Below are 23,704 nucleotides of genomic sequence, written 5' to 3'. Positions count from 1 at the left end.
TTTCATTTAAAACCCAACTGTTTAATTTAAAGGTGAGGAGATCTCCCGACATTTCCACCACTAGATGCTCAAGTTGTCCGTAACCGGGGACACGGCTAATCGATTAGGTTGAAAACTCTGCAGAGGTTGTGCACTTTTCCGCACAAGACTCGACCACCTCCATGATCGGAAGATCGAGACATAGCCTTTCGAAAATGTTGCCCCTTAACCCACGGATAGGCCGGTACACCTACATCATTCTACATCTGCTACCCCATCCCGGAAGGGGGCACACCAACTACTCAGCTAAGCCAGAGCCCATATTGGCATGTGGCTGCACACGTAAGCTTCTAGACATGAGAATACGATTGATCTCTTTGAGCCTGAGCGGACGGTCCACTAGTGGTGCACCACCGTGGATTTCCTATGCGTGCCCCACTGTACTTCGCCACCATTCCATCAAGTTTCCGCCCAGGTAGTTCATTAATTATCTTAGGTCCTATTTACTACATTGTCACTCATACTTTACGATGATCGCTCCCCAATCCACGTCTACTTAGCGAAGCATCATAATGTAAAACAATGACGACAATATTATATGGTTCAGACCTACCTCAATGAACTACTGGGTGAAAAGCATAGTCATGCGGCATCAATTCCTACCATGCAGTCCTACCGCAAAGAACTAAGTGCATAATAAAAACATAGGTAATGAAACATGATCAAGATGCAACTTGCCTTGGTACTGCTGGTTGAATTCTAAAGACTGATAATATTCTGCTTCGCACTCCGGGCAATCTATCGCAAAGAAAAATAAACAAACATAAGCAACATTCAAGAGAACCAAGAAGAACATGCAAAGCAAAAGTCTTGGAAAATCCAAACGAACAAACATCACACTTAACTAGCATGAAAAAAATAATATTCTAGGTGCAAAACAATATAGGCACATGGTTCAAAAAGTGAGGTGAACTATAGTGCATACTATGCACTCTAGTAAAAATATTAATAGGCAGATTCTAGTGTGTGAAAAATTATTGTGACAAAGGTCCAGGTGATAGTGTTTGGCTACGGTGACAAAGTGCAAAAAGAATCAACTTAATCGGAGCTACGGTTTGGGAGATATGGCCATTTGAAGTTCGAATTCAAATCTGAATAAATTCAAATTTGAATCTAACAAAAAGTTTGCAAAAAGTATACCACTGGATAGATCTAAACAATATGAAGAGTTTGCCGCTGGTTTCATCGAGTTTGGATCTACGGTTAAAAAGTTATGGCTAATCTAAGATCAGGGACTAATCTGCTATTTACAGGGACTAAACAGAGAAGAAAATTATCGCAACCAATTCCCTGGCCACGTGGCAGCTCCTGGCTGGCCGAGCAGCGTCCGCTGCGGAGGCTATACGGTGAACGTCCACTAAATAAGAAAACAGCGGCGGCGGCTAACTAAATAAAACCGACGCTCGGTTTAAATAAAACCACAGCGCCTAAATACAACCGACCGGTAGTTTTTAAATAAAAACCGTGGTTAACCGCGTACGGGTTCAACAAAAAAACATCTAACCTAATCTAATCTAGGCCGTGGATCTACGATCTAACGAACGAGGGGAGGTGGCGGCTTACAGTGGGCTGGAGGTGGCCGGCGACGAGTAGAGGACGGCGGCGGCGGCTCGGTGGCGGAGGGGACAGCGGCTGCGGTGGTCCTCGTCGACGAGGAAGAAGACAGGGAGGTGCAGCGCGTCGAGGGCGTCCGGATGGTGGCGTCGGGGTGCGTCGGCGGCGTTCGAACGGGGCGGGGCGAAGACGGCGGCCTTCGGTGCTCCGGCGGCTCCGGCGTCGACGGTGCGGCGTCTTCGACGAGATCTAGGGGAAAAATTAGTGTCAAAAGGATGCGCCTCGGCGGGCTAAGAAGTTTTACAGAAAAAGGAAGGGTCGAAGAGGTCTACGGGTGACGAATTGCTCCGGCGAGGTGCGCGGCTCCGACGAGATGCGAACGGGGAGCGCGGCGGCTGTGAGCGGCGTGGGGAGATGCGGGACGGCGAGGATGGAAGAGGGGGTCTAGGGGGTTTTATAGGCGAGGGCAGAGGGCTCGGGGTCGACGGATAAGCATTATCCGCAAGGAAGGCGGCCGGCGGTTGCGGGAGCGCGGCGGCGTGCTCATCCAGCGGGAGGAGCGGGAGGTTGGGGGTGAGCTGACGAGGTGGGGCCCACCTGGCAGGGGCAGCGAGAGGAGGCGAGCGAGAGGGGGCGCTGGGCGGTCGACCGGTGCGGGGGGTTTTTCGGGCGCTGGGGCGCTGGTCTTGGGCCAAATGGCCAGCTGGGCCGGCTGGCCTGGCACGGCTGGCTGAGCGCGCGCGTCCCTGGGCCGAACTGGTTTCGGTCCAGGCGGGTGGGTTCGTGCGTGCGTGTTTTTTTACACCGAACACTAAAGTGGCCAAAATTAGTTCAAATGAATTAATAAAAACACCACAATAATTTATAAAATAATTATGCAATATTTGGAGCCTAATGAACATTAACTTAAGCATAGAACAATTTGAAAATATTTTCCTAATGCAATTAATGCATTTTTTGCAAATAAAATAAATACCAAAAAAACTCCAAAACTTCAAATAATATTACAAATAAAATTTCCCACTCTTTTATATTTTGAGGAAGTCATCTTATCCCCTCTCATTTTTTTTTCTCGAGTGGAAAAATATTATTTGAATATTTTAAAAACTCCAAAGTGCAAAGAAATATGATATGCATTGAATGTTTCTATTAACATCCAATTTTAATAAAAATTGGGATGTTACATAAATCCACCAATTTCCATTATCATGGTGAAGTAAACTCTAAGGTCAGGCTTATATGGATCCCTAAATCAACTTTGACAATTAATCCAATCTCCTAATTTATTTCCCACCGAGAAACATGGTATCATGATCGAGATCATCAGTCTAAATCCAATTTACTTCGAACCATGTAGACATACTCAGCATCTGTACCTAAATAGGATCACCTATTTAAATCCAAATCTCATGTCCAACGAGAATTCCTATATGTCTCCCCCAAGTAATTATCGTAATGCCAACTATCTTCTATGAATATCCCATGGCTAAGTCAAATCCTTATACTTCCAAGAATTTCAGCTTGCAATCATAATTGTCTTACAAAATCTAGTTTACTCCAGGGTGATGGAAGTTACGCTACTCTATTAACGCGATCCCACCAAGTTCATCTACCAATATGAAAGCCTCATAATCCACCAACGAGTCTCAGTTAATTCCTCAAGGTCACTGATATAAACTCATCAAGTCATTTGTCCTCAAATTGGTCTTCCCTATGGCATCGTTAGTTCTCGTGCTATCTTAGGATGATAATGTTCTCGTTCACTATGTCCACTAGTTCCATAATGAACCCAGTATTGTGGAGGCTTAACTGGTTCTTTTACAATTCTATGGGTTAAGCACATGGTTAAGGATTCGAGCTGGGTATCTCGTGAAGTATCGAAGGGTCTAGGGATGGGTTTCTAATCTTGAGGGATAAACATAACTCCATTGGGTTACACTTGGTTGAGGAGGCTGCAACAAAAGTCTTCAGTGCCAGTTGGTTGCCGAGGTGGAATCCTTGGTGTATCTTGTCCTACTGGTATTTAGTTGAGGAGAGAGATGAGAGGGAAAAGTGGCATAGAGGAGGTGGGATGCCTAAAGGGGGTTCTATAGTGAATGTGCAACAAGCAGGTGCCAAAAGGGCCAAACACGAGCATTAAGATAAGGAAGGTGATATAGTCGTGTAGTTGTTGCCTAGGGCAAAAGGGCGACTGATATCAAAACACAAACAAATAAAAACAAGCAACACACAATCATGGTTCTATTCGAACCATCATACGGACTCGACTGCGCATAGGGGGCACATGAATCATCCTACCCTAGGGGTTCTCGGGCTCACTAGTCGTGCTTGCTTCGTGTCCCGTGCAGTCTTGCGGGATTTCCTCAGGTGTTGCTATGTCTCTTGTAGTTGTTCGATGAAACAATCCGGGTTGAGCCAGAAGAATCTTCAACAATCTCTCGCTTGATGAGCTGACGGGGTGAAGGTGGTTCCTCGTAGCTGGCATTGACTCGGTCTTCTATTGTCTTCCTAATCATGACAATCCCTTTTTCCTACTAAGGCATCAAGGGTTCCACGTAAGCAATCCTTTACGCAAGGACATTAACAAAGCATAGTAGAGGTCCAACCTGCCGGTTATGTTGATGACAACATCGACTCCAAGAGCGGGGGATGAAGAGAACCATTTTCTTGCTCACTATAGTGAGGCGGACCAAATGGCGAGGTTCTCATCCACCGGTGGTTGTCGATACAACAACGGTAAGGACGGGGTTACTCTATCAGCGATGTATATCATGACCTTGCATATCTCATGCCGTGTTCATCGCAAGACAAGGTCGCATCATCTTGGGGCAGTGTCAAGGGTGTCACCATCTTCTGGTTCTTGATTTCCACATTTCTCAAGGTATCTTCTTGTCGTGGTGTCACCAATTTGTGCTTAGAAGATGTGGGTGAATGTCTGGCAAGGCATCTTCCTTCTAGATTATCCACGAGGATTACAAGGAATCTAGTGGTCAGCGGCACAAGGGTTCTAGCAACCAAAGGGTTTGAAGGGGAATATATTAATAAGGAAAGTATACCTTAGTTTTCGAAAAACTGAGAAGGGGAAGAGAAGTATAGATAGTTTTTTGCAAATTAGTAATAGTTTTGAAAATAGTCCTACCCTAACTAACGACCATGCTAACTAAGGCTTCCTACAGTCAGGATGGCTCTGATACCAGCTTTGTGGGGACTCCGACTCATAAGTCGTGATCACCGAATGCATGTGTACAGTGATCCCAGAGATCAATGCTCACTGAACACACAGAAGCTGAATAACAAGAGTCTTACATCCACACATACCGTCTTACACAAATTATGACAATTATGGTCAAGTCTTACATAGATAAAGCCGCAAGGGCTAAATACCAAATAAACTTAAGCAGCGGAAATCTTCGTCGGTAGGTAGAACCCATGCCATCTGCCCTAACACAGAAGGCATTCTGACTGGGAAACGTCCTAGTTCGCATGTTCGTCTCGAAAGAACTCTTCTTCGAACTCCTGTTCTTCCAAGCCTGGCCAATTAAATAACCAGTGGCAAGCCAATGAGTACTTTGAATGTACTCGCAAGCAACCTTTGATTGGAACAGGGTACAACAATGCAATGATATAACACTAAGTAGGTAGTTTGCAGAAAGCTAGTTTTGGGTGCAATGACATGATCTATCAACCTGTAAAGTATGCATCATGAGAGTACATATACCCGTATGAACAAGTTACAGATATCAACATAAACAGAGTTGGACACCAATCCAGCTTGATCATTGTGTCAAGTCATCTGACTTAACCCAAATAGTTTCATCAACACACACACACACGTGCGCGGTTTGCAATACTCTGGACATAGTTTAAGCAGCACCGCCAAATTTTCCTTGACCATGGACACGACTATTCGAATAGTTTTACACTCTGCAGAGGTTGGACACTTTACCCACCAGATCTGGGGAACTTCCGTGTCATCCACAACCCGCGGTACCTCAAGTACCCGGTGTAAGCACCCGGCCACTATCTTTCCCTAGACGACACTGATTGGTAGTAACCCCCGTGCCCAAGATTTCACATCTTAAAATTGTGGAGCCTCGCTCCCATATTCATCACATACCACAAGCATGGGGTACCACCGATGTGTCCGGTGCCCTGTAAAAATAGTCATGGCCGCCCTACCTGGCACGACCCCATCCCGAGAGAGCGCAACAACGACTCTCCCGTCACTAGTAATGCGGGCTCCAAACTAGTATCGACCTAGGTAATCAATAATGCCCTTTCCCATATAAGGGCAGAGTGGTTGCACATGTAAGGTTAGGGCAGTCGACAAATCTTAAATCTAATCCGTTTTCAAAAACACTCCCACACAACTTGCTCTGGTACACCTCTTCTTTATCGAGTGGTAACCTAGCTCACCATCTCCCTCGGACATTAGTGGCACCCGATGGGGTTTGGAAAAGTCCTTGAAAACAACTTGGTTTCCTTCACCATGCATATACCCATCCCATTTGTGTAGAAGCTTCTTAGCATCCTAACTACACCCACTCGCATAACCCTCATAGAATGGTAGCGTCATGCATCATGCAAGTGTCAATGAGAAAAGCAACGGAGGCAAACCACCTCAAGTGCTCACCAAATTATCATGACTTCGATGCAAGCAATAAAAGTGCCAGATGACATGCACAAAAAGGGTTTCTTAGACATGGTCAAAGGGCTACTTGCCTGGTTCATTAGAGTCTTCAAATATTCTGGTCTATCTCCAAGTATTTCATCTACTTCGTCAACTAACTTCGGAAACAATTATAGTAAGCAACAAAACAAGGCAGAAAATAAAAGTGCTCTAAGAATATGAAGTTGGCTTTTCTAGGACTTCTCCGGTTATATGAAAAATAACCAGAGTGGTTTCATTGGGATTGGATAAGTGAATACTTCTGAACATTTCAATATGATGGAACATATGGATCTATGGATTTGCATGAAGTGTACAGAAATATATTTTTGAAAAATGAGCAAAGGCACCAATTTAACAAAGGATGATTTTAGAAGCATCTAGGATTTGGTTTCACTGGATTTGGAGTTCAAATGAGTTTTTCTATGGATTTGCAAAGTTGACAAATATGAAGAAATGGCTCATTATATTGTGTTGCATAGAAAGTGTTAATAAAAATGTCCATAAACTAAGTTATGAACTCAGAAGCATCTAGAAATTTGAATCATGGCATTTGGATCAATTATGATCTCTCTTGTTATTCCAAAGTCCATCACAGAAATAGGGAAATGGGGTTATGTGAAATATGTGTGAAGGAAACTTTTCTAGAAAATGAGCATGATGCATCATGAGGTAGATCAATAATTTAGAAGCTACTAGAAATTTGAATTACTAGATTTGGAGTTCATAAGATTTATTTGTGGATTTTACAAGTTCAAAGAAAAAGAAAAAGAAAAGGGACAGGGTTTTACCCTTATCCTGCGCACTGGGAGGAAGATAGCAGTGGGTCAGCCCAGCGGCTCAGCTGCGCGGGTGGCAAGGGCGACGTCGAAGGCGCTCCAGACGGAGTACGCCTTCGCTGCGCGAGAAGCGGGTTTACTCCCGGTCCGTCTCCACTTAAACGGGCGGTGCTCGCCCACCGGTTGCTGACGAGTGGGGCTCGGTGCTCAGGCCATCTCCTACCTCCCGCTCGAAAAGAGCAGAGGCAGGGGAGGCGAGGCCGAGCGGGCGCCGGTGTTCTCCCCGGTGGTACCGGCCACCTCCGTCGACGCCCAGTGTACCGGCGTGCTCAGGAGAGCATGCCGTATCCTCCGAGGTGCGCCATGATTGCAGGGGTGGCCAGACGCGAGCGCATCATCGGCCGCAGCGGGCGAGGCCGGCAGTGGTGATGGAACTCGACGGAACAACCATGGGAAGGAGAGGAGAAGCAAGGGAGGGGCTCGTGGTGATGTTGGAGGTGCTCTAGTGCGGTCTAGAGGTGAGGAGGAGGAGTGGTGGGTGCGAATTTAGGCGGAGTCCAACGGCAAGGCTCCGGCCATTGTGGCGGATGGAGAGCGCGAGGAGGGTAGTGGGTTGGTCCAGGGGTGCACGGGAGGGAGATAGAGCCAAAGTAGTAGAGAGGAGGCTCAAGGGGTGGCCTTAAGTAGCCGACCCGTGTCTCACCGTTGACGGCGACCGCGACCGCGGACTAGGCGATGCCAGGGGCTGAATTGGCACCCTAGGCCATGTCCTAGGCGTTCGTGGGCGTGGACTTGGTTGGGGGGAAGGAAAGGGGGAGCTGGCCGTGCTCCAGGAGGGTCCCGAGCTCGTGCGCTCATTGGTCGAGCCGGGCGGCGTCGGGCACGGGCAGCAGGGGGTGAGAGAGAGCGGTAGAGGAGGGGGTCGAACGGCTGTCGTGAAATTTGAGGAGAGAAAAGTCAAAACTTCTACGTCAGGAGGCCTCACCAAAGCGACGAAGGGACTGAGGAGTAAAAATAATCCTACTGTCTGATATATATAATCCTAAGACTCAAAACATTTTGTTCTAGACTCAACAACGTTAGTGATTCGATCAAGCAGGGGGCTCCTAAGTCGGGGTTGGCTCTGATTACCAACTTGTAACTCCCACAATGCGGCTATATCTCCCACGTGTCGGGGCACGACTTAGAGGCATAGCCGCATGGTAGGCTTGTCGCAAGAGGGGTAATCTTCACACATCCCATGTACTGAATAAGAAAGGGATAAAGAGTTGGCTTACAATCGCCACTTCACACAATACATAAATAATTCATACATCATCCAGAATACAATCAAGGTCCGACTACGGAACCAAAATAAAAGAAGACAACCCCAAATGCTAGATCCCCGATCATCCCAACTGGGATCCAATACTGATCAATCGGAAAAGACACAAAACAATGATCAAGATCTTCATCGAGCTCCCACTTGAGCTGGGTTGCGTCATCTGCATTGGTATCATTGGCACCTGCAACTGTTTGGAAGTATCTGTGAGTCACGAGGACCCAGCAATCTCACACCCGCGAGATGAAGACTATTTAAGCTTATGGGTAGGATAGGGTAATGAGGTGGAGCTGCAACAATCACTAAGCAAATATGGTGGCTAAAATACGCAAATAAGAGAGAGAAGAGAAGCAACGCAACGGTCGTGAAGCTAGAAGTGAACAAGAAGTGATCCTGAAACTACTTACGTTCAAGCATAACACAAGAACCGTGTTCACTTCCCGGACTCTGCCGAAAAGAGACCATCACGGCTACACACGCGGTTGATGCATTTTAATTAAGTTAAGTGTCAAGTGATCTACAACCGGATATTAACAAATTCGCATCAGCCACATAACTGCGGGCACGGCTTTCGAAAGTTTAAAACCTGCAGGGGTGTCCCAACTTAGCCCATCACAAGATCTCACGGTCAACGAAGGATATTCCTTCTCCCGGAAAGACCCGATCAGTCTCGGAATCCCGGTTACAAGACATTTCGACAATGGTAAAACAAGACCAGCAAGACCGCCCAATGTGCCGAGAATCTCGATAGGAGATGCACATATCTCGTTCTCAGGGCAACACTGGATGAGCACTCTGTACAACTAAAGCAGCCCTCAAGTTTCCCCGAGGTGGCGCTGCAAAGGACTCTTGTTCGGACCAACACTTAGAGAAGCACTAGCCCAAGGGAAGGGTAATAGGTTGTTAGGCAAATGTAAAACCAAGGTTGGGCATTGCTGGAGGAGTTTTATTCAAAGAAAACTGTCAAGGGGTTCCCATAACACCCAACCGCGTTAGGAACGCAAAATCAAGGAAAGTAACACCGGTATGACAGAAACTAGGGTGGCAAGAGCGGAACAAAACGCCAGGCATAAGGCCGAGCCTTCCACCCTTTACCAAGTATATAGATGCGTTAATTAAATAAGAGATATTATGATATCCCAACATATGCATGTTCCAACATGGAACAAACTTCAGCTTCACCTGCAACTAACAACGCTATAAGAGGGTCTGAGCAAAAGCGGTAACATAGCCAAACAACGGTTTGCCAGGAAGGAGGGTTAGAAGCTTGAAATGGCAATATGGGAGGCATGATATAACAAGTGGTAGGTAGCGCAACATAGTGGTAGAGCGAACAACTAGCAAGCAAAGATAGAAGTGATATCAAGGGTATGGTCATCTTGCCTGAAATCCCACAAGGAAGAAGAACGAGTCCATGAAGAAGACAAATGGATGTAGTCGAACGGATCCTCACAACTCCGAAACGAAACCAAAGCTAAGGAGAGAAGCAACCCGGAAAGAAGCAAACAACATAGTAAACAACCATCACATAAGCATGGCATGATGCGCAAACAAGTATGATGCATGTTCGGTTTAATGACGCATGGCATGACAAAGTGCACAAACAATACTACAAATTAAGTGGAGCTCGATATGCAACGAGTTGCATATTGACGAAACACCACATTCGATTATTTAGTTCTCTCCTGATTATGTACTCAACAATATTAAATGTTGTTAAACATGGCAAGAGGTGAAGCATATCAAAACTACCTATCTAGGCAAGTTTAAATGAGGCCGGAAACAACAAACAACAAGTCCGGAAAAATCCCCATATGCAAATTATGGATTTGGTACTATTCTTCCCCATACACAATTTTAGAGTTGTTAAACATGCAAAGTACTTCCACCATGTTAAACTAGGAATTTTTCTACCCCATTTACATATAAAGATTATTTAAATCCGAGCTACGGTTAATTAGTTATGCATTAAATCATTTTGACATGGCATTAGAGCAAAATTAATGCAAACAACATTTTAAACATGTTGAACATGGATGAAAGTTACATAAAATGAATCTACACAAAATTCTAAGCATTTTCATGAACAAAACATTTTAATGTGATGCACGGTTATTTACTTGTGAGCAATTTAAAATAATGGCATCCTCCTGTAATTATGCATGCATTGGGTAAATGAAAAAAAACGCACAGACTAGAAAAAAATGCAACACTGGCTGAATCTGGATCTGGCAAGGGTGCTCACATTGGGCCAAGCACATCTGAGCCTGGAGGCATGGCGCGGTGACAAGGCGCTGGGCCTGATGCGCGCTTGTGGCCCAAAAACAGAAAAGGCGGGTTCTCTTGCAAGATCGGGTCGGCGCTGACCGAGGCGCGGTCAACGAGCGAAGCGAGACTTGGCGCTATCGTCGCTGACGAGAGGAAGCAGGGGCAGCGGCTGGCGATGCGGGATGCAGGGCACGATGCAGAGGAGGCAGCAGGCGGCAGGGCGCTGGGAGATCAGCCGGATCCGAACAAGGAGGTAGGCCAGCGACAAGGCAAACGGCGGTGGCTTGCATCCTCGAGCGTCAGGGAATCTCCATGACTGCTTGTTCCTGACGAGGCAGAGCAGAGGGAGGTGAGAGGGAAAACGAGAAGGGAAATGAAAGGAGGAGGAGGAGAGCACGACGGGGAGGTCTGGGCCTGATGGCGATGGCACGTGGCCGGCTTGCTGGTCGCCGGAGTGGCTAGGCGAGGAGGAGGCCTGGCGGCAAAGTTCCATGGGGCGGCCTTGGGTGGTCTGCAACGGGATACGAGGGGAAGGCAGCGGCGACGAGAGGGCGATGCTCCTGCGGGTTTCCTGGAGATGAGAGAGAGAGAGCAGGTGAGAGCGGGATCCAGAGGGAACGGGGGAAGAAGACGGGAAGGAGAAGCGGCGAGCAGGGCGGAGCTGTAACCGGAGTTGGAGATGAGGTGGAGCGATGCTCATCTCCGGTGAGGTTGCTGTAGAGCCAGTGGAGCTAAGTAGGCCGGTACCTCGCGGGCTGTGCGGGAACGAGGACTACTGGAAGTGGTTGCCTGCGACGAGGTTCGCCGGAGCTGCGGGTCACGAGGAGGAGGAGTGCTCGGGCGCTGTTGCTTCTTGGGGTGGAGCGTCGGGCATCTCTTGAGCAGGTTCTTGGGCGGAGGAGGCAGAGGCGAGCGAGGCCGTGGCCTCGATACAACCTGGTTCAAGCACCGGCTAGCTGTGGAAGAGCTCGAGGTCGGCTGTGGGTTGGATCAATGGTGAGAAGTGGCTTGCGCTGGTTGGTCCGGGAGGGATCCCGAGGAACCAGGTGGAGTGGTGGCCCTGTGGAATTGATGGGACAAGACCCCTAGGATCTAGGGTTGGACCTTATATTTATATAGCAGTGGGATTAGGGTACGGGTCATCTTACCCCTACGATTATAATCGGAGGGTCTTAGATAAATAGGTTAGGGAGCCCAATTAAGAAAATGGAGATGTTTTGGGGATGTTTGGGGATGATTCGGACTCAACGGTCACGAGTGCCCGGTCGGGTTCGGGGAAGTTCTCGGATGCGCGAGGGGGTCTGAGAACTGTGCGGAGAGGTGGTCTGACAAAAGGCACGGAGGCAAGGGGGGTTAGGAGGGGTTGGTTGTGACTGTGTAGAAGGCCGAGGGCTGCGGGAGAGAAGAGAGAGAGAGACATGGCAGCAGTATTTGGAGACCGAAAACGTCCGACGTTTGACCGACTATATTGCCGCTATAGTTATCCGTTGGGGCATCAAACGAACTCCGAATGCGACGAAACCTGACAGGCGGTCTACCTACACTATAACAAGACCACACGCCAACTTTCAACCCATTCCGAGAACATTTTCCGGCCACTTATAAAATACTATTTTGGACATGCCGCAGGCGCGTGCGAGTGTGGTTGGGCTTAGAACGGACAACGGAGAGAGGGGAGACCCGGACGGATGCAAGTTTTGAAAACATGATGATGCAATACACATTGATGACATGGCAATATGCAACACGCAAGTGAATGACAAGGCAATGACGGCGCATAACTGGAAGACACCTGGCGCAACGGTCTCGGGGCGTCACACAATCATACGCCATTCCATGGCCACCTAGCTTCGAGTATGCATTGTCTTGGATGTTGTCCATTTTATCCATATGATGTTTCCGATATTGCTCACGAGGAGACCCCCATAGTATCCTCAAACATTTTAGGAGATTTTCATCCACCTAATCCATTGTATGATCCTAATAATTTTGTGCACAATATGCTCCTCGTGAATGATAATGCTATAGTTGTGCCATATACTTGCACGCTCAATTTGTGTCCCCATCGTGTTATACATAACAACTATTCTTTCATGATGGATGACATGTTATTGTACCATACATAAAATTTCTTTGAGTGATGCTTATATTGTGCTAACTTTCACATGCACATACACATCATGATGGACGATGTGTACATTTACCACGCACACACTTTCTTTGGTTTGTGTCTCTTTTTTGTAGGTACCCTTGAATACTTGTCAACCTCACAATCCCATGAGTTGACGAAATGAGCTCTAGAGAGAAATGATGACTTGGGATCCCGTTGATTGTTTCCCACACCATTTCCATTGCACATGGACTTCGTGCATTTCTTCTACATGGCCCTCACATGGTCATGGGTTATTGTCCATTATATATCCATTCCCCATATTGCCATGTTCACTTTGCATGATATGCTCATACCTATGCCTTTTCCATGCATTTGTGACCCATGCTGTGTTTTACACATGATGATTGATTCTAGTACTTATATTTGTATTTGCAAGCTTGGTGGAGACATTGCTTTGTTATTGCCATGTTCTATATACGACCCATTCCTATGATGATAGATTGATCTTGCTTTGTGTTCGTGCTTGCGATATGTCATGTGCATTGCTTATGCCTACTATTTGCTCATATGACATGATTGCCATGCTCTGCACATTGGATGGACGGCGAGAAGTGGCTTGCGCTAGTTGGTCCGGGAGGGATCCCGAGGAACCAGGTGGAGTGGCGGCGCGGTGGGATCGATGGGACAAGACCCCTAGGATCCAGGGCTGGACCTTATATTTATATAGCAGTGGGATTAGGGTAGGGGTCATCTTACACCTACGATTATAATAGGAAGGTCTCAGATAAATACGTTAGGGAGCCCAATTAAGAAAATGGAGATGTTTTGGGGATGTTTGGGGATGATCCGGACTCAACGGTCCCGAGTGCCTGGTCGGGTTTGGGGAAGTTTTCGGACGCACCAGGGGGTCTGAGAACTGTGCGGAGAGGGGGTCTAACAAAGGGCGAGGGGGGCGGGGGGGGGGGGGGGGGGGTTAGGAGGGGTTTAGAGGGGTTGGTTGTGACTGTGTAGAAGGCCGAGGGCTGCGGGAGAGAAGAGAGAGAGAGACCCAACCACAGTTTTTGGGGACTGAAAACGTCCGACGTTTGACCGACTATATTGCCGCTATAGTTATCCGTTGGGGCATCAAACGAACTCTGAATGCGACGAAACTTGACAGGCGGTCTTCCTACACTATAACAAGACCACACACCAACTTTCAACCCATTCCGAGAACATTTTCCGGCCACTTATAAAATACTATTTCGGACATGCCGCGGGCACGTGCGGGTGTGGTTGGGCTCAGAACGGAGAACAGACAGAATGGAGAGACCCGGACGGATGCAAGTTTTGAAAACATGATGATGCAATGCACATGATGACATGGCAAGATGCAATATGCAAGCGAATGACAAGGCAATGACGCCGCATAACTGGAAGACACCTGGTGCAACGGTCTCGGGGCGTCACAACACTACACCACTACAAGAGGATCTCATCCCCGAGATCTAGGGATGGCACCAGAGGGAAGCGGAAAAGGAAGAGAAGATGTCAAACTAAGTTTCTTCTTGTACAAACGAGTGAAACTAAAGAACCTTGAGAGGTTAAATAATTTGAGGTAAGAATACAACGGATATGAACGAAGTTGAAAACACTCCGTTATAAAAGAGGAACAAGGAACATCACGAGAACCTTGTAGGCTGAAAGACATAAAAAAGGGTACAGTGGATAAGAAGTACATGCAAGCACTCCAGTTGAAATGAGATGTACAAGGAACGATAAAGATCAATTACGACAACACTCCGATTTGAAATGGAAGGTAAAGAATATGAGCTTGGCAAGATGAAAGCACTTGGATGAGAGTCCAGTTAGAAGAGGAATGGTAGACACAACACTCCGATTAAAACAAGATAGAGAAGGAATAAGAATGATATAATTTGGATAGCACTCCGACTGTAAATGGAAGGAATTGAACATGATCTTGACAAAACAAGATGATGGGTCGAAGAGAGCAATGTCACAATGCCTCCAGGAGAAAGAATACAAAACATATAATTGGAATGAAAGAATGGAGAAGAAAATGCGAACTTCTGCCACAAAGGAGCTTGGAGAGCACCCTTCCAAGAAGGTTATAACGGAGTTGTTGGAAAACCAACAAAGAAACGAAAAAACTTGTAGTGGGCTTATGGAGAACATCTCAAAACTATGAGGTGAAATTCTGCCACTAACAGAAATAATAGATTGGATTGATATCAACCAGGAGACGAGAAACTTATTTCACCGGGAGGATAAGTGGAGAACTTGGGTCATTTATAAGCACCATAAATAGCAACAATCCTTTGGGGAAACTTTAGGTGAAATATAACCCAAGATAACTCCAATGAAGAGATTGATGGGTTGCAAAGGATCTCATGGACGAATTGAAAATGATGGGTTTAAAATATGTCATTCCGGACAACTTATTAATTATGAAACACGAAGGGAAATTAACAAGAATGACATAACCCCATCTCAAGAGATAAGGTAGGAAGAAATGCACTTTGGAATGCACGATGAAGAATACTTGAACTCCTCAAAAAAACATGTGTTGAGCACCCTGTTTAATTTTGAGTATAGCTTGGCGGATCATAACTTCGAGAGAAATCTTGAAGAACAATTGAAGAATGAAAAGAATCCTTCATGAACCACCATGTTGAGTCTTCGTGAGAACTCAGGAAATAAAAGAATGATCAAAATGAAAGTAATTTGAAAACACAAGGTGAATCCTTGCAACGATTTAGATGAATCTTCGTGGTGATATAGTTGAGAGATCTTGGAACTCCAGGAAAATTATGAAGCACTTGAACCGAGAATTAACTCATCGTGAACAAACTCCGGAAGAAATAATCCATCACTTGGATGAAGCAAGAATAAGAATTATGTCATGTGTATCCTTCACCAACATAAATTGATGACAAGCAACGAATTTAGCATACTACTTATTCTCTTAGAAAGGATTAAAATAGATATTGCGCAAACTTGAAAAGGTCTTCAACGAACCATCGGTAGGATTTGGAAAGAACGAATGAATTGATACGATAACAATGGAAGAGGAATGTTGAACGAACCACCAGTAAGATTTGGAGAACAAGAGCTGAAAGCTGAGAATGAGTAATATTCGAAAAGATGGCCTTCGGAGGAAAGAAATGGAAACAACTCATTATATGCTCCGGATGGGTGAAAAGAATTCTCACAATCGAAAACAATTATGAGAGGATGGCATCAAGGTAGAACCACGCATCTCTGAGAGAACGGATAAGATTTGAGAGAAACTCTTCTTTGGTCTTCAAAATCCAAGAATGACGACGAGAAACACCATCAAGAATTGTTGAGGCACTCTGGAATGAAGAATAGAAAGGTTGAGCAAACAATGAAAAGAATTTGGACGATCTTGGAGAAAGACATATGACTTATGGAATCCATTCTTACATCAAACTTGGAAAAGAATTTAAGAGTAACTCTGGAAAAATTAGAAGAGTGAGGTAAGATCCTGGGAAAAGACCTATGGGTTAGGGCCCACTCAAGAGAAACACCGTTGGAATGATTTAAAAGAGAGGTTGTGCCGATTGAATTAGATGGCTTGAATGAGATAACAACCTCGAAATAACTTGAACGGATCGAGAATGGAAACGTGAATCTTCTGAGATATCTTCGGCACTCTAGAACAAGAATCGCAATGTTAAAGATCAAGAGATGGTTGGATAAGAACTTCCAACACAAGAAAGCATTTGAAAACGAGGAAAGGGATATGATCGACAAAGCTTGAATTGAATCCACCGGAGAAGAAAAAGAATGAAGAATTATAAACTCGTAGCTTCCTTAGTATCTTCACGAGAATCACCAGATAAGAACATTTGTTGAAAAGAATGAAGAGACTTTCCATGAATAAAATGGATACTTGATTAAGATATATGAGTCCTTGAAGAAAATAAAGGGTGGGACAGTGGGAAAGCAAAGGCAACTTCAACAAATGGAATGGATACCATTGAAAAAACTTAGAGTTGATCTTGCGGATGTTGAAATGATCAGATCCACTTGAAGAGAAACACGCCGGTTGAAAAGGATTGACATGAAAATCTCGATTATCATGAAGGATTAGTATTCACATAGAAATATGAGAACACCGCTTAGGAAAGGTATGGAATCAACACTAGACATTGAAGCAACTCGAATACCACAACAAAAACAAAACAAAGGATTGGCATGCAGAATAAGCCGGAACAAACATATGATAGATCCCATATCGTATCATGTGTCTGTTGGAAAGATATCCTACGTGATACTTGAATTCCCACTTATAAACTCCCGAAACTTTCTGGTTAGGCAATCAGGTGTTGGGGATACAGAGGAAGCATAATATCTCACCCAAACTAACAATCCCTACATCCAGTTGTATCCATCCTTCAACACATAACCAAGAAACCTTTGGAAATCGTGTACCTCAACCTTCGAAAAGCATCCGTTATACAAGTTATGGCAATACTCCCGAACTCACGCCGCAGTACTGGGTGGCGTCGAGGTTATCTCACCAACAACTGCATAAAAGAGATTTTCGATGTCGGCGAACTCAAGTATTCCAGAACTGCAACGATAAAATTGTGACGACAACACCTCGGAGCTCAACTCCCCGGGACACTGCCACAACCCCTAAATGTCAGGAGGCACCAAGAACAATGCTCTCATCACAAGACTATCGAAACAACTCCAAAATACCCGCGTGATCCTAAAAAAAATCGTGAAATTTGAGGAGAGAAAAGTCAAAACTTCTACGTCAGGAGGCCTCACCAGAGCGACGAAGGGACCGAGGAGTAAAAAGTATCCTACTCTCCGATATATATAATCCTAAGACTCAAAACATTTTGTTTTAGACTCAACAACGTCAGCGATTCGATCAAGCAGGGGGCTCCTAAGTCGGGGATGGCTCTGATTACCAACTTGTAACACCCACAATGCAGCTATATCTCCCACGTGTCGGGGCACGACTTAGAGGCAAAGCCGCATGGTAGGCTTGTCGCAAGAGGGGGAATCTTCACACATCCCACGTACTGAATAAGAAAGGGATAAAGAGTTGGCTTACAATCACCACTTCACACAATACATAAACAATTCATACATCATCCAGAATACAATCAAGGTCCAACTACAGAAACAAAATAAAAGAAGACAACCCCAAATTCTAGATCCCCGATCGTCCCAACTGGGCTCCACTACTGATCAACCGGAAAAGACACAAAACAACGATCAAGATCTTCATCGAGCTCCCACTTGAGCTAGGTTGCGTCACCTGCATTGGTATCATCGGCACCTGCAACTATTTGGAAGTATCTGTGAGTCACGAGGACTCAGCAATCTCACACCCGCGAGATCAGGACTATTTAAGCTTATGGGTAGGATAGGGTAATGAGGTGGAGCTGCAGCAAGCACTAAGCTAATATGGTGGCTAACATACGCAAATAAGAGCGAGAAGAGAAGCAACGCAATGATTGTGAATCTAGAAGTGATCAAGAAGTGATCCTAAAACTACTTACGTTCAAGCATAAAAAAAGAACAATGTTCACTTCCCGGACTCCGCCGAAAAGAGACCATCACGGCTACACACGCGGTTGATGCATTTTAATTAAGTTAAGTGTCAAGTTCTCTACAACCGGATATTAACAAATTCCCATCTGCCACATAAACGCGGGCACAACTTTCGAAAGTTTAAACCTTGCAGGGGTGTCCCAACTTAGCCCATCACAAGCTCTCACGGTCAACGAAGGATATTCCTTCTCCCGGAAAGACCCGATCAGTCTCGGAATCCCGGTTACAAGACATTTCGACAATGGTACAACAAGACCACCAAGACCGCCCGATGTGCTGACAATCTCGATAGGAGATGCACATATCTCATTCTCAGGGCAACACCGGCTGAGCACTCCGTACAACTAAAACCATCCCTCAAGTTTCCCCGAGGTGGCGCTGCAAAGGACTCTACGTCGGACCAACACTTAGAGAAGCACTGGCCCAGGGGTTAAAATAAAGATGACCCTCGGGTTGGCTGACCCAAGGGAAGGGTAATAGGTTGTTAGGCAAATGTAAAACCAAGGTTGGGCCTTGCTGGAGGAGTTTTATTCAAAGCAAACTGTCAAGGGATTCCCATAACACCCAACCGCGTTAGGAACGCAAAATCAAGGAACATAACACCGGTATGACGGAAACTAGGGCGGCAAGAGTGGAACAAAACACTAGGCATAAGGCCGAGCCTTCCACCCTTTACCAAGTATATAGATGCATTAATTAAATAAGAGATATTGTGATATCCCAACATATCCATGTTCCAACATGGAACAAACTTCAGCTTCAACTGCAACTAAAAACGCTATAAGAGGGGCTGAGCAAAAGCGGTAACATAGCCAAACAACGATTTGCTAGGAAGGAGTGTTAGAGGCTTGACATGGCAATATGGGAGGCATGATATAACAAGTTGTAGGTAGCGCGACATAGCGGTAGAGTGAACAACTAGCAAGCAAAGATAGAAGTGATATCGAGGGTATGATCATCTTGCCTGAAATCCCGCAAGGAAGAAGAACGAGTCTATGAAGAAGACAAACGGACGTAGTCGAACGGATCCTCACAACTCCGAAACGAAACCGAAGCTAACGAGAGAAGCAACCCGGAAAGAAGCAAACAACATAGTAAACAACCATCACATAAGCATGGCATGATGAGCAAACAAGTATGATGCATGTCCTGTTTAATGAGGCATGGCATGACAAAGTGCACAAACAATACTACAAATTAAGTGGAGCTCGATATGCAACGAGTTGCATATTGACGAAATAGCACATTCAATTACTTAGTTCTCTCCCGATTATGTACTCAACAATATTAAATGTTGTTAAACATGGCAAGAGGTGAAGCATATGAAAACTACCTATCTAGGAAAGTTTAAATGAGGCCGGAAACAACAAACAACAAGTCCGGAAAAATCCCCATATGCAAATTATGGATTTGGTATTGTTCTGCCCTATACACAATTTTAGATTTGTTAAACATGCAAAGTACTTCCACCATGTTAAAGTAGGCATTTTCTACCCCATTTACATATAAAGATTATTTAAATCCGAGCTACGGTTAATTAGTTATGCATTAAATCATTTTGACATGGCATTAGAGCAAAATTAATGCAAACAGAAATTTAAACATTTTGAACATGGATGAAAGTTGCATAAAATGAATCTACACAAAATTCTAAGCATTTTCATGTATAAACATTTTAATATGATGCACGGTTATTTACTTGTGAGCAATTTAAAATAATGGCATCCTCTTGTAATTATGCATCATTGGCTAAATGAAAAAAATGCACAGACTAGAAAAAAATGCTACACGGGCTGAATCTGGATCTGGCAAGGGTGCTCACATTGGGCCAAGCCCATCCGAGCCTGGAGGCATGGCACGGTGAGAAGGCGTTGGGCCTGATGCGCACTTGTGGCCCAAGAATAGAGAAGGGGGGTTCTCTTGCTGGATCGGGTCGGCGCTGACCCAGGCGCGGTCAATGGGCGAAGTGAGACTTGGCGCTAGCATTGCTGACGAGAGGAAGCAGGGGCAGCGGGATGCAGGGCACGATGCAGAGGAGGCAGCAGGCGGCAGGGCGCTGGGAGATCAGCCGGATCCGAACAAGGAGGTAGGCCGGCGACAAGGCAAACAGCGGCGGCTTGCATCCTCGAGCATCAGTGAATCTCCACGGCTGCTCGTTCCTAACAAGGCAAAGCAGAGGGAGGTGAGAGGGAAAACGAGAAGGGAAACGAAAGGAGGAGGAGGAGGAGAGCACGACGGGGAGGTCCGGGCCTGATGGCGATGGCACGTGGCCGGCTTGCTGGTCGCCGGAGTGGCTAGGCGAGGAGGAGGCCTGGCGGCAGAGTTCCATGGGGCGGCCTTGGGTGGTCTGCAACAGGAGATGAGGGGAAGGCAGCGGCGACGAGAGGGCGGTGCTCCCGCGGGTTAACTGGAGAAGAGAGAGATGGCAGGTGAGAGCGGGATCCAGAGGGAACGGGAGAAGAAGACGGGAAGGAGAAGCGGCGAGCAGGGCGGAGCCATAACCGGAGTTGGAGATGAGGTGGAGCGGTGCTGGTCTCCGGCGAGGTTGCTGCAGAGCCAGAGGAGCTGAGTAGGCCGGTACCTCACGGACTGTGCGGGGATGAGGACTGCTGGAAGTGGTTGCCGGCGGCGAGGTTCGCTGGAGCTGCAGGTCATGAGGAGGAGGAGCGCTCGGGCGCTGTTGCTTCTTGGGGTGGAGCGTCGGGCATCTCTTGAGCAGGTTCTTGGGCGGAGGAGGCAGAGGCGAGCAAGGCCGTGGCCTCGATCCAACCTGGATCAAGCATCGGCTAGCTGCGGAAGAGCTCGAGGTCGGCTGCGGGTTGGATCGATGGTGAGAAGTGGCTTGCGCTGGTTGGTCCGAGATGGATCCCAAGGAACCAGGTGGAGTGGCGGCCCGGTGGGGTCGATGGGACAAGACCCCTAGGATCTAGTGTTGGACCTTATATTTATATAGAGGTGGGATTAGGGTAGGGGTCATCTTACCCCTACGATTATAATCGGACGGTCTCAGATAAATAGGTTAGGGAGCCCAATTAAGAAAACGGAGATGTTTTGGGGATGTTTGGGGATGATCCAGACTCAACGGTCATGAGTGCCCAGTCGGGTTCGGGGAAGTTTTCGGACGCGCGAGGGGGTCTGAGAACTGTGCAGAGAGGGGGTCTGACAAAATTCCATGGAGGCAAGGGCAGGTTAGGAGGGGTTGGTTGTGAGTGTGTAGAAGGCTCAGGGCTGCGGGAGAGAAGAGAGAGTGAGAGAGACACATCAGCAGTATTTGGAAACCGAAAATGTCCGACATTTGACCGACTATATTGCCGCTATAGTTATCTGTTGGGGCATCAAACAAACTCCGAATGCGACGAAACTTGAAGGCGGTCTACCTACACTATAACAAGACCGCTTGCCAACTTTCAACCCATTCCGAGAACATTTTCCGGCCGCTTATAAAATACTATTTCGGACATGCCGCGGGCGCATGCGAGTGCGGTTGGGCTTAGAACGGACAATGGAGAGAACGGGGAGACCCGGACGGATGCATGTTTTGAAAACATGATGATGCAATGCACATTGATGACATGGCAAGATGCAACACGCAAGCGAATGACAAGGCAATGATGGCGCATAACTGGAAGACACCTGCCGCAACGGTCTCGAGGCATCACACAATCATATGCCATGCCATGGCCACCTAGCTTCGAATATGCATTGTCTTGGATGTTTTCCATTTTATCCATATGATGTTTCCGATATTGCTCATGAGGAGACCCACGTAGTTTCCTCAAACATTTTAGGAGATTTTGATCCATCTAATCCATTGCATGATCCTAATACTTTTGTTCACAATATGCTCCTTGTGAATGATAATGCTATTGTTGTGCCATATACTTGCACGCTCAATTTGTGTCCCCATCGTGTTATACATAACAACTATTCTTTCATGATGGATGACATGTTATTGTACCATGCATCAAATTTCTTTGAGTGATGCTTATATTGTGCTAACTTTCACATGCACATACACATCATGATGGACGATGTGTACATTTACCACACACACACTTTCTTTGGTTTGTGTCTCTTTTTTGTAGGTACCCTTGAATACTTGTCAACCTCACAATCCCATGAGTTGATGAAATGAGCTCTAGAGAGCAACGATGACTTGGGATCCCATGGATTGTTTCCCACACCCTTTCCATTGCGCATGAACTTCGTGCATTTCTTCTACATGGCCCTCACATGGTTATGGGTTGTTGTCCATTATATATCCATTGCCCATATTGCCATGTTCACTTTGCATGATATGCTCATACCTATGCCTTTTCCATGCATTTGTGACCCATGCTGTGCATTACACATGATGATTGATTCTAGTACTTATATTTGTATTTGCATGCTTGTTGGAGATATTGCTTGTTATTGCCATGTTCCATATATGACCCATTCCTATGATGATAGATCTAGCTTTGTGTTTGTGCTTGCGATATGTCATGTGCATTGCTTATGCCTACTATTTGCTCACATGACATGATTGCCACGCTTTCCCCTAGTGTGGTGCATCTTCGCTCCACTAGTTTGCACAACATGTTTACTATGCTTGCTTTGTGTAATGCATCATCCATGATTCATTCTTTCTCATTTCATGTGGTTGATAGCTAAAATTGCCATGCTTTGCACATGATTTCTGTTGCTTCTTATCATATATCTCCATGTGTTGCCTCTCTCATTCTAGATGTTTTGCCATGTATTGAGTGCAACAATGATTTTCGCCTTGCTAATGAGATTGCCCCCATAGCATTCTCATATACATGTGGAGATTTTGAAATATTTCTTGTGAAGCAACCTTGTCTTACTTCTTTGCACCATATACCTAGTGCCATGAATATCGCCATTGTTGCGTCAAGTTATCCATGCACTTTTGCTACTAATGTTATGTGCAAGAGAAGAGAACCATCATGATGGATGGTGTGTTTATCTACCATGCACATACGATCTGTATTTTGTTGTGTGCATGTGTAGGATACTTGGACTTCATGTCGACTTCCACTTTGCGTGAGTTGACCATTCGAGCCCTTGAGAGTGAGCCTCATACATTCTACCCCGACTCGCTTCAACATCACACTTGCTTATGTTTTGGCATTGTGAAGCATGCACAATCATAGGATTTCAAGGTGATATCCTTCTCTTTTGAGAACCCCCAAAGCATGAGCATGAATATTGTGGATCATACTTCACATGTTGCTTGAAACATCACACTTTGCACACATGCTAGAGATCTTGCTTCGACTTATCATTGCCACATTTCCATGCCTCATTACATATATACCTTGTGTGTTGCATACAATTCATGGATTATTTGCTCCTACCAT

This window comes from Triticum urartu, chromosome 3 (assembly GCF_003073215.2).
Source record: "Triticum urartu cultivar G1812 chromosome 3, Tu2.1, whole genome shotgun sequence".
Classification (NCBI taxonomy): Eukaryota; Viridiplantae; Streptophyta; class Magnoliopsida; order Poales; family Poaceae; genus Triticum; species Triticum urartu.
This window is presented reverse-complemented; position numbering follows the sequence as displayed.